The sequence below is a fragment of the Thermobia domestica genome, chromosome 9 (assembly GCF_964235325.1).
Source record: "Thermobia domestica chromosome 9, izTheDome1.hap1.1, whole genome shotgun sequence".
NCBI classification, from domain to species: Eukaryota; Metazoa; Arthropoda; class Insecta; order Zygentoma; family Lepismatidae; genus Thermobia; species Thermobia domestica.
Window position 1 is genome coordinate 21,084,818 of NC_137462.1, and position 11,496 is coordinate 21,096,313.

Genomic DNA, 11,496 nt, shown 5'->3' on the forward strand with positions numbered 1-11,496 from the left:
CGTTTATGAGGTCCATCTCAAAAGTAGTCTCCAAAGCTCTGGGGAAGCTTGGAGACTGTTTGTGCGACTGTTGGCAACACTGTTGTAGTCGTTGTTTTCCCACTTTCTAACAAGTATGTGCGCCACCTCGCTTGGACGCTCAGTCTACAAATGAGCATAATCGAACGATCTTGATAATCGAGCGCAATGACAATAATTGAGTGTATTGCTCGGGTAATTTGTTCGGTCTTCTGCTCATGCGCTAATCAGGGGGAAGAAATCAAGCTGAGAAAACCTGAATAGAAATAATGAATCCCTCACTCAGCCTATCTGTGTTATGCATATGTGCTTTGCTGAAGCTTACTTCCCGATTTGCCTTTGTTTATGAGTGGCCATGTTGTCATTGAGTAAGGCTTTCGCAAAAACGTAAGAGAGTTCATATACAATTTTGAATTTTGATGTAAAAGCGTAACAATTCTGCTTACAGTATATCCAATATTGTTTTAGATAATGTACTTACTGAAGACATTTAATATAACTAACCTAAGATAGGAAGTCATTCTCGCGACTAAAAATTGAACAAAAACAATTCAACAGTAGATATATTAGAGACATAATGCAATAGCTAGAAAATTAAAATTCATTAACTGAGCAGGTAGGTCAATAACGGACAATCAGACTCCCCACCGGGAATCGAACTCTGGACCACACGTTCCAAGAATACTATGTTTAGGGAGGTATCGAGGCGAGACACACACCATATACACTCTCGGGTCTCGTCTCGATTATTTTTATTTTCTATCTTCGTTCTTGACTGGTAGGTGCCGCACTCCGTATAAAAGTAACCAAGAAAGTTCTTTCGCTTTTTGAGGAGATCTGTCTTCAATTGACCTTCACACCCTTAGTTTAATGAAATAGAGATAAGGAGAAGGTCAGTTGTTGTTGTCGGTATATTCAACATACTACCTGGTTGTGGCAGTTCAGTTACACCGTGAACTTGCATAAGAACACAGTGAACACGGGACCTCAACAGAACGTCAAAAGGGCGTATATGTTGTACGAGTTCAAACTGGAGTCAAACCACGGTGCAGCGGGGCGGAAGATATGCGAGGCCTTTGGCGAGGATATCGTGACTACTCGGACAGTACGGCGGTGGTTCAACAAGTTTAATAACGGTGACGAAACACTCGAAGACGAACCACGTGCCGTAGGCGAACAGTTGCCATATGTGTGAGGAACTGGGACTAAAATTCAGTGTTGGTGGAGAAACCATTCGGTAGCACCTCCATCAACTGGAGAAAGACTACAAGTTGGGTCGATGGATGACACATGATTTGACTTAAGGCCAGAAAGCAACGCGAGTTGACACCAGTGTTCCTTTGTTGTCTCGTCTGAGAAAGGAGCTATTTCTAGACAGGGTGTTGACATGTGATGAGAAGTGGGTCCTTTACGAAGCTCCACGGCGCCGTCATCATTGGTTAGCATCCTATGAACCGGTTCCAAAACATCCGAAACTAGCATTGCACCAGAAGAAGGTCCTCCTGTGTGTTTGGTGGACTGCTCGATGCATCGTGCATCGAAAACTGCTACCAGTTGGTCGTAGCATCAATGCAACTGTGTACTGTGGGTAGTTGAGCCGTGTTCAAGAAAAACTCAAAATCTGGAGCCAGCAATTTTGAATCGCAAAGGGGTCCTCCTGTTACAGGACAACGCTAAGCCACACGCTAGGATAGTCCGGGACACCATTATACGCCTTGGATGAAAAACACTATTGCATCCGCCATAGTCCCCGGACATTGCACCGTAGTCAGTTTAGAGGACACCAGTTCAAATTCCTAGTAGAATTGCAAAATGCACTTGATACGTTCTTCGCTTCACGGCCCCCATGTTCTACCGCAGCGTTTCCCAACCTTTTTCAACTTGCGGCACACTACGGTTGTTACTTGGATCTCGCGGCACACTTATAGATATTATTATTTGTAAATATAAAACACAGTGGTATTTTTTCTGTGATTATTGATCTCCTTGTAACAGAGAAGAAAGCTATATCACTGGGTTTTTCCCGTGGTAAATCATTATGCTTATCTTTCATTCTAATTCAAAAATAGAAAACAATTACAATAAAATACTGGATTCAGTTTTTTTTTAATACGCTTTCTTTTTGAAAACTGTGTCCAACCTTTTACAAAAGAAAGAAGATCACTAAATAGCGAACGAACAAACAAATCTCTTTTACTTTTAAAACACAAATGTAGGTAATTTGTCGGAAGGATTGAATGATATTATAAATTTTCAAGTTACGAAATAGTCTGCAACGATAAAGAAGCAATAATGGTTATAACAATGATAACACATACTTTTTTCAGCATTAGGAATGTACAGAACAGTATCCGGTATGAACCTTAAATTTGTAGATTCATAGTAGAGGTTCATAGTAATGTGAAATACAAATATACATTTTTCCCTACGTTTTGCAATTTGATTGCTATAAAATTAATAATTTTGTTCCGATTCCTCGCGGCACACCAGCGGCCCATTCACGGCACACCAGTGTGCCGCGGCACACCGGTTGGGAAACGCTGTTCTACCGTGATGGAATCCATTGTATTCTAGAATGTTGGCAGAAGGTTGTCGATGCTGGGGGGACTATTTTGATCTTCCAAGTACGTCTTAGGTGGTATGTCGATGTTCGAAGGGGATGGGTGATAAAGTGACAGAACTTACTTGGTTACGTTTATACAATTCTTTGTCAATTTAGTTTTTATACTAAATCGTGTAGGAATAAAACAGTTTTTGAGAGCTGAAACTTAAGTGAGCTAATGATGTTCACGAGACTCGAGAAATGTCTCGCTTCTCTTGATTTTAGTCTCGAAAACAAGACGAAAGTTGTCATAGACCCTATTTGTTGCATTCTCTCGAATATTATATATAAAATATTATATTTCTTGTCGGCAAAACTATTCATGAGACACTGAAGAGATTCAAAAAAATTACTTCTTCCTACTATCTACTACCGTTTTAGATTTAACGCGATCAACGTTGAGAGCGGAAGTGGTTAATTTTTTAACCGGAAGTACTAATAAATGTTTACCTGTGTCGTTCAATATATATCTGTTCTTCAAACATTGTGTCAATTTCAAGCAACCACTTGTTGCTATATGTATTACTTTTTTACTTTGTTCTATGAGATCAGTGTTGATACCGCTGTTTGTTAATTTCTACCACTTCCGGTTTGGATAAAGAGTTGAAGGATGGGATAAGCCTATTCTTAGAACACCAAATCTATTCCAGAAAACTTTGGTCGCTATCTTTTAACTCTTTGAAGATCAATATAGAAGCCTTAAAAGTCTTCACTACAGCGAAATTAAATTACCGCTAATTTTAGAGTTTTTCTGTAATATCTTCAAAACAAATAAAAATATTCGAAAAGCAGAAACGTAGTGAACTAGACAAAACGATTTTGCATGTGATACCGTTATCATAACTCATCTATCTACTTTCGATTTGCAACTGTAGATAGATTTAGCATTTTTTTGCGGGTTTTCTAAATAGCGGCATACCAAAAACAGATAGGTGAATTGTGGTTAAGATATCACATGCAAAATCGTGTTGTCTAGTTCACTACCTTTCTATTTTTCGAATATTTTTATTTGTTTCGAAGATATTACAGAAAAACTCTAAAATTAGCGGTAGTTTAATTTCGCTGCAATTTAGACGCTTAAGCAGGAATAAATTTCTACTAGTTAATATATAGATATTTAGCTGATTGTATTATCTTTCCTTCAGACGCTTAATCGATCCCGGAAAGCTTCTTCTCGCTATTTGTGCCGTATTTGTTGCATAGCTATCAACGTTGAAACCGGAAATTGTCAATTTCTAATACTTCCGGTACGAATAGAGTTAGCGGAGGAAAGGAAACTTATACTTGAAATGTTGAACTGATTCCCAAAGATTATTTCTAGCTACGTCTTAACCGTTTTAGTTTGTGATGATAAGATTTGAAACCGGAAAGGGTTAACTTGTACCACTTCCGATTTGAATAAAGGATTAGCGGATGAAATTGAAGCTGTTCTTAGGACGTTGAATCTATTCCCAGAAACCTCTTCTCCGTTTTATCACCATTTATACTCTAATACTTTTGACAGAGAATCATGCATATAGACAGACAGACACAGCCGTTGTACAAGACTTCCTACACTTTAAAAAAAAAAAAAATAATTTGAACGTCTATAAATGTGTCCTGAAATTATGAAAGTAATTTTTAATATACAAATCTTGGTCTGATAACAAGTTACGTCTCTTTGATATTTCATTGAGATTAATATTACTTATTAATAGGGCAACCCAAAAGCATAAAAAGCATAATGGCATTTTACACAAGGTGACCAGAACTTTTACTTTCAAAAACGGGACGCATACGAATCGGCGACGGGGAGGGGGGACTTCCACATTGCATTTTGGGATTCAGCAGTGTTTTCAATTTACAAAATACACAAGTAAGAATGATAACACAGCGTTTCTAACTTAAATAGTACCCAAAAATACTTTTAACTACTTCAACACTCAGAATTCCCACACAATTCCCACTTGAACCACAGAACACTCAATTCTCATTTGAATATTCAGAAGTTCTAGGCAGGGCTGAACCTTCCCAATGAATGTTGGTACAGAAGAGTGTAGAATTAGCATTGACCATTTATATTTTGAATAATAATTACGGGACACCTGGATCACGTTTGCTTAAAAACGGGACATTTAGGCGTCCCGTTTGAGAATCAGAAAAAAAACGGGACAACGATTGAAAATATGGGACTGTCCCGGCTAAAACGGGACGTCTGGTCACCTTGATTTTACACATATGATTGGTACCTTGAACATGGTTGTGGTTGTTTAAGGGTCCAGAAGAAACTAATGTTAAAAGCATAATAAAGCATAATTTTAGAAAATAAAGCACAATTTAAAATATATAGCACAATTCTTGGAAAATTCTGTTTAATTGCAAGTTTAACATACTGTATTAGTATTTTTTTAAACCAATATTTACAATGCAAAATCATTGAAAACATAACAATGCAACAATAAAAAGCTTATTTTTATTTCTGCAAACTTTTCGATGTAATCTTTTGCTATAGAGAAAAGAAAAAAGAAAAAGAAGAAGAAAATTTTCCGACAACAATGAATAGTACACAAGAACTTCACACTATATTGTCATGTATACCTCTTGAACTTGAGCACTTTCTGTACTTTTTGGTCGCATCTTTTACTTTCCTTTTCTGTATATATGCATCTCTAAGGCGTACACAAGTGGTAGAAAAAACTGACTCTCTTTACAGTGCATTAAGTAGAAAGTTCAGTAAATATGAAAGAAACTGGTTCCATAAAATATTAATAAATAGATCAAGATATTTAGAATATCTAATGTATAGTAAATATTATACATTATACACGACTAATATAAAACAATGATTAAAATTAACAATAAAGCATAATTTGGAAAAAATAAAGCATAATTACACAAAAAATAAAGCATAATGTGGGTTGCTCTACTTATTAAGAATAATTTAACGTCAGCTTTCCACCACTCTACAGATACTCTAATAAATGCTATAGAAATAAAATACTATACACACCTTTCGTAACATGACGCATTTTTTTCTCCTAAATATTGTAGACCATGAAGACTTGAACGAGAGAAATATTCTGCGATACGTTCATTCAGATTTCTCCCAAGATTGTTAAGGGGAACGGAAGATTTTTGAGAATCTTTTGGGCTTCGTGAAGCAATACACTCTGTGCCATCACTTGTATAATCTATTTTGACTACTTCATCCTTTGCGAGTGTCAGCTCCTAGTATAGAAAACATTTATACATTAGCATATTAGCAGTACTTCATGTTTAATATACAAACATAATCTGTATTTCAGTGAAGTAAAAAGCTCTGACTGAACTATCGACACCTTGTATGGTATCAGGATATAACACATACACACAGTGGCGTATTTAGGGGGGTGGCTTCCGGGCTTAAGCCCCCCCCCCCGAAATCTTACTTAGTATAGTAAAGTAAATGAAATATCTTGCAGAATTTTCACATTTCCAGGCAAAGCCCCCCCCCCCCCGAAAGTTAGCAAAGCCCCTCCCGAAACAAAATCGTAAATACGCCACTGCATACACAATATGTTGTGTTTCAAGAGATACATCACCTAAAGTGAAACTCAAATGAGTAGAATAAGTTTCTTTGTCCTGCTGTTAAAACATTTAAGCTCATTACGAACAAATAGATAAACATACAAAAGAAAGTAGAAGTAATCATTTCAATGTGCCATTTGGCGGAATAATACTAGAGCCATCACGCTATGAATAAAAGGCACATAAATCTGGTAATATTATCGGTTAAACTATACATATACTTGGTATAGTATAAGGTTGGTCTTATACTATGATTTGGGACATTGAAGACAATGTCATGGAAGTGTTGACTTGTATTATACAGTAGCTACAAAAATTTTGCATTTTTTTTTCTGCTAGCAATGCTCCCTTATTGAAGTTATTGAAATGCTATTTCGTGTTGTGGATCAGAACTATAATTTAAGTCTTGCGAGTAACTTGCATATGATGTGACTATTCATCGAGCGACTGTGGGAACAATCTCTGAGCGTGTAGGTATCTTGATCAAAATTGTGTGACAATTTATACATGAAAAAGGGTCATAGACAAAGTGTTCGTTCGATGGTCCCGACAAACCTTATCCCAAAAGAAAAGTGACAAGTTTAATTTCGCAGTGCATTCAATAGTTGGTGAATGCTGTTATCAATAGTTTCAAAACGAAATCTTTCAGTTTAACGTCCCACGAATACGCTCTTTAGGCTAACTGAGGCGATGATTAGCGCAAGTGAATGAAGATGGAAGAGTTGGTGGAATGAGAAGGTAGGAGCAAATGGAATTACCACGAGAAAATCCACGGACTGGATGTTGTCCACCACAAACTTACTTGATCGGATCGATAGTTTCAATGAAAGATACGGACATAGAGTGAGACCTGGGTTCATCATTTCGACCCAGCGCTCATCACCACTATCCAAAAATTCAAATATTTGTATTTGCTCAAAAACTGATGGCGACATTTTTAGGTGTTTAAAAAGCGATAACTTGAGTTGATCTTCTAAAGAAAGACTTCAATATTAACTGGAAATATTACATTAACCTCCTTTTCAAGCAGCGAACTACTATTGCGAAGAGACCAAGGAAACTCAAAACATGTATCATCCTGCATCTGGACAACACACTCGCTCACCGTGCAGCGATTGTTCAAGCTGCTTTGCTCTGATCTTGTCCGATCAAGATCCGATCTTGTCCGACTACAAATTCATCCTTTCATTCCATTGAAACATTCAGTTAGATTACGTCACTTCACATCGGATTATGAGGTGTTTATGGAGGTTATTAAGTGGTATGAGGTTCGGAACAAATGACTCTATCTAATGATGGTGACAAAATTGCAGTGCCAAATGCAAAAGTGGATTGTTATAGTGGATGAATATCAAAGGAAATCTGAATATGTCAATCCATCAGTAACGCTCTTTCAAGGAAAGCCTCAAAATTTTACACTTTCTTGTTTTTTATATTCGTTTGTGTTTGGTGTATATGTTTAAATTTTAATCACTAATTATCATAGAAATGTATAAATATTTTAGTGTTTGCAATTACGATAATAAAGAATACCAGAGGAAACTACGTGAAGAATTCTTTGTTTGAAATAAAATGAACACTCCAACTTTTATGTCCCTTAGTTATGCCGGCTAGGCTAAAGGAGACGGGGATGATGAGAAATCAATGAGATGGTGGAATGAAGAAAGTGGGAGGAGACGGGAGAACCCCGAGGAAACCCATGCACACGGTGTTTGTCCACCTCAAAGCTCACTTGGCGTGAGCTGGGATCGAACCAGGGATACCAAGCACCAGAGGTGAACCCTCTACCACAGAGCCACCGCGGCAACAATCCTTTCTTTGATTTTAATAAGATGTTACACAATGTTCTTCGTTTTATAAAGACATTTCATACAAACAAAATACTTTCTCATGCATCTTCTTGCAACTTGTACATTTTACAGATGCAATCATCCAACTCAGTATTAATTAATTAAATGTGAGTTTTCTTGATTTCTTGTGAGGATGTTGAACTATTTAATATCATTGTTTCGTTTTCGCCTCTGCTGTTCCTAATATTTGCTGGAATGTATATAGTTTTTGATATTAAATCTATTTTCCTTTAAGATAAGGCTATAAATGAAATATGGAAGAACAGACATCATAGCCTGAAGTAATTATTATGCATCTTACCTGTGCCATTGTTAGTTCATGATCCAACAATTCTTTGCTTGGAGATTCTCTTACAATTAAAAGTTTTCTTCTTTTTCTTTTACTTCTCTTCCTTTTCCTGTTCTTCTTGTGACTGTCTGAACGTCTTCATTACGAACTTTGTCAGTATCTTTTACCATGACCTGTGTAAACGATAATCAAGTTATTATGAGAAATGAAACTAAATTATTTAAAAAAAAAAATAAATAATGTTTTAACATTTTAAAATACAGTAGAGCGTCGATTATCCGAACGTCGGTCAACCGAACGACCGCTTAACCTAACTGTGTACTCGCTCGCACCTGTTACTCTCCCAACCTACCGTCCATCATCCCCATCACTCCCAAACCAAGTTTCCCACAGTAGTCGCCGCACTGAGCCACCGCTGGCGGAACATTGCTTCTAATGGGGCCTTCATAAGGCGCTGCTGACCGGCCAAGCCGCCAGTCGCTGTGTTTCAACAATCAGCACACTTCTGTCGGTTTGGCACTGGCTGTAGAAGTAGCGGCAGTATCAAAGCTGTTCACAGCAACAGCTGCGCCAGCTTAGAGTTGAGGCGTGCCGCTCCGTGCATGGCAAATAAACATGTACAGTTCGATTATCCGAACAAACCAGATTTCCGAACACCCATGTCCCCCAATTACTTCGGATAATCGACGCTCTACTGTAGTTGTATCATATTAAAGTTCTTTGTCTGCTACAACTTGATTCTTTTTTAAAAATACGGAATACCGTAGGCAATACAAATGCATCGAAGTGCATTTCATTTCCTTATATTAATCGTCCTTCCACTAGTGCAAGTTTCAATGCGATACTCGTCGAGGAGTTGGATAGCTTTCCTTGTTTGTGCTATTGTATACTTTGAGCTTGAGGCGTGTTCTTGCCCGAAATCTTACGCGTCATTTTTGTCTAACCTCCAAAAGCAATTATGCTTGTACGATTCCTTTCTGATATTCCACCTGACTTGTTCCTTAGTACATCAGATATAGCGTCTAGTAGAAATCCCACAGGGGACTGTACTCCGTTTACAGGGACGTACGCAGGGGGGGACCGGGGGGTCCGGACCCCCCCCCCCCCGAAATTTCGAATTTTTTAAAATTTAGCCTAATTTTAGGGGCAATTTTAGGAATTTTAATATAAAATACCTTCATATTTAGTTTGGACCCCCCCCCGAAATAAATTCCTGGGTACGCTACTGTCCGTTTAGTCTACTTAATACTATAATTAAGTCTGAACCCTTTTATGCCCATTTACTGAAGCCATTCATAGGTTTCTCCACATATATATAGAACAGTTGCTGCCTTAAACGGGTAAAATGAAGCTAGACAAAAATGATCTGTAGCAAATCTTCTCGGAGGTGGTTCAGAAACCTGTTTTTGGAGCAGGGGCGTCATTTAGGGGGGGGGGGCAGGAAGGGGCATTTGCCCCCCTGAGTTTTAGATTTATATAGATTTTATCAATAGAATAGTAGTAAGTCATTGAAAAACGCGAAATTTTACTTATATTAATGGGTCTTTCCCCCCTCCCCAGCCAAATCTGAAATGACGCTACTGTTTTGGAGACCAAAATGAAGCATGAGTTTTCATAATGGACGTAAACTTAAAGATCAGATCAAGAATTGGTTTAAAAACAATACGCTCCGCAACTATCGTAATCATAAATGAGGTTAAAATGGAGGAAAGTTCCGACGAATTTGAGGATCCGCTTATTGTATATTCTTGTATACTGTACACTCTTTATTTCATGCATACTGAGATTTCTACAGTTTGCAGCATGAAAACTCAGAGTAGAAACTGGCTCGAATTTCAGTTTTGCTCATCTCAGTCAATCTTCAATTTTCAATCTGACCATGTTTAGCTATGAACTGAAAATTTTTCATTCTCCTATCTTAGATAGTTCTGTATTGTCTCTAGCTCTTATCATATTTTTGAATATTTGATGAAGTTTTCTTCTATCGTTTCAGCGTTACTATTTAAATATTTGTTGTTTCAAATAAAAAAGTGAATGCTAAAACATATAAACAATATTGTAAACCATTGCCAAGAAGAAAACCCTTTCAAGAATGTAATAAAATATTCAGACAATACGTATAAATATTCTTAAACTCAACTCAAGGTCTGCGCGTGACTTGAGTAAAGTACATGATACACAGTCAGAACAACGAACGTACTGGTAGAGATTTAATAGAATCACAAACGATGTCTTTTGCGTAAATAAAAGTGTGGAAGACGTACCGTGCTATTAGAGAGGTTCTGTCTTTGAATGAGTAATGTAGTTATTTCTACTTTTCAGAAAAGAGATAATATATCAGCAAAGGTCATAAACCTTAGTGCCTCTCTTAATCACAGAAACAAAGTAAAGTCACAGGCTACATGTGAATGGAAAACAGCGGATGCGTAGAATATGTGAATACAACATCTGATGTATAAAGTTATTTCTTCCATCTCACAAGTAAACCTTACGTTTGGGTGAATCGAGTTGCTGACTGAGACACATATTAGAAAGTAGTACTAAATGTGGTCAGTATTTCAGTGAAGTTGTAGTTGCGAAGCTTCAGGAGTTTAGGAGATACGGCTACCAGAACATCATATGGAAGTACAGAATAGTCTTCATACAGTTGGAGGTATAAGCTCTGTAAGACCTCTTGTAACGACAAAAGGTGAATAACAAATATATGGGTACATATTAGGACTAGGGGGAAGTCATATAGTAAGGTTATATATGATGGCGGCCATCTTGAAATCCGCCATTTTGAATTAAGGTTAAGTTTTTAAAATAGGAATAGGGTCATGTGACACATGATTTAAGGCGCAAATTTAATCAGAAGAACAATGGTGACGTTAATTTTGATTTACGCGCAATTGGTAAAAGGCTACAGGGAAATTAAATTTTGTTGGAGCATATGTATTAGTCCTTTACTCCACCTTGTAAATTTTGTGTTAATGGTAATAATTAAATAAAAAGCAGGTGGATAAATATTAGGTCTATGGTAAGAGTTGCCTTAATGGCGGCCATGTTCAATTCCGCCATTTTGAATCAGACAAAAGTTTTAAACAAAACGCATAACAGTGACACCTAATTAATAGCAAATTTTAACCATAACTCCAACGGTATAACCATTTTTGCTTTATCATTAACCAGTATTTGTTATCGCATAAACA